The 1334-nt window shown below is 33.6% G+C and overlaps 1 protein-coding gene across 1 annotated transcript in view; it reads left to right on the top strand.

The window, feature by feature from the left end:
- The first annotated feature begins 476 nt into the window (after positions 1-476).
- xkr9 (XK, Kell blood group complex subunit-related family, member 9) overlaps positions 477-1334 on the top strand; it is a 6782-nt gene continuing 5924 nt past the window's right edge. The window contains exon 1 of the mRNA XM_016576619.1: positions 477-509. The gene's annotated coding sequence lies outside the window, so the exon portion shown is untranslated. The remainder of the gene's footprint in view (positions 510-1334) is intronic.

Here is a 1334-nt window from a genome sequence, read left to right as displayed (position 1 = left end):
ACAATTATTTGGAACTCTGTTTCATTCTGTAAAACACGTAAAGCTGCATACTAAAACAGGCGTTTCCTTATGTTTCATTTTTTGTTCACACAAACAACAGCCAAACACACATAAATACAGGTCTTTGCCAGCATGTGGTTAGACGGTAGTTAAGTGGTAGTTTCAGATTAGGATCTCAGCAATGAACAATGTGTGGTTATTTCCTGGTTTGAAATAATAGGAAGGCTGAGGAGATTGAAAATTGTGAGTATTATAGTTGTGAGAATGAAAGACATTTCTTCTGTATCCAGAGTGTCAGGGAATGAATGATTGCTGTATTTGTTCATTGGTCCAGCCCTTGCATATATCTAAAGAAGTATTTGGGTGTGTGTTACATCACACAGTAACTGCAGGATTAGCTCAGAAAGGGAGTGGTTTGTTCTGTCATATGAATTATGAGAAATCATATGGTCTAAACCAGAGACTCGTCGTCACTGCTGATATGAGCAAGCAGAAGAATGGAAACCCTGGTAAGTTCCGAATGACATTTCTTACAATTTGAACATTTTCTGACAGCTACTGAGAGTAAATGTAAATTAATATTACACTCGGGAGCATTGTAAAGTGACAGTTTATGGTTTATCTCAAAACAACAGCATACTGTATGATCATCGCTCACTGCCGGATAATGAAACTTAGCAAATGAATTTTGTCCTGATGTCAAATTTACTTTACAACATGAAAACAGTAAGTACTTGATTTATGTACTTTCAGGATGTTTTCTTTAAAATAGTACATAACAACATGTTGCATTTATTATGTAAATTGCACATAGACCTGGGGGGCCAGTTGCATAAACTTAGCCTCTATGTTAAGACAGTGTCTTAAGTTCATATATATATATATATATATATATATACACATACATACATACACTACAGCTATGCAGGCTACATAAACCATTATAATAAACGCAAAACATCTTTGAAATGAGACCATGATTGGCTGTATGACACAATACATACATGACTCCAACATATGACAAACTAGATACCCAAAATCATCACTTAAGTCGCTGGGGTATATTTGTAGCAATAGCCAACAATACATTGTTTGGGTCAAAATGATAAAAAAATGTTATGCCAAAAATTATTAGGATATTAAGTAAAGATCATTTTCCATGAAGATATTTTATAAATGTCCTACTATAAATATATCAAAACTTAATTTTAGATTAGTAATATGCATTGCTAAGAACTTCATTTGGGCAACTTTAAAGGCAATTTTCTCAATATTTAGATCTTTTTGCACCCTCAGATTCCAGATTTTCAAATAGTTGTATCTCGGCCAAATAT

Source organism: Sinocyclocheilus rhinocerous, unplaced genomic scaffold (genome assembly GCF_001515625.1).
Source record: "Sinocyclocheilus rhinocerous isolate Xijiao unplaced genomic scaffold, SAMN03320098_v1.1 scaffold2008, whole genome shotgun sequence".
Lineage (NCBI taxonomy): Eukaryota > Metazoa > Chordata > Actinopteri > Cypriniformes > Cyprinidae > Sinocyclocheilus > Sinocyclocheilus rhinocerous.
The sequence above is the reverse complement of the archived record's forward strand: the minus strand, read 5'-3'. Positions and strand labels throughout refer to the sequence as shown.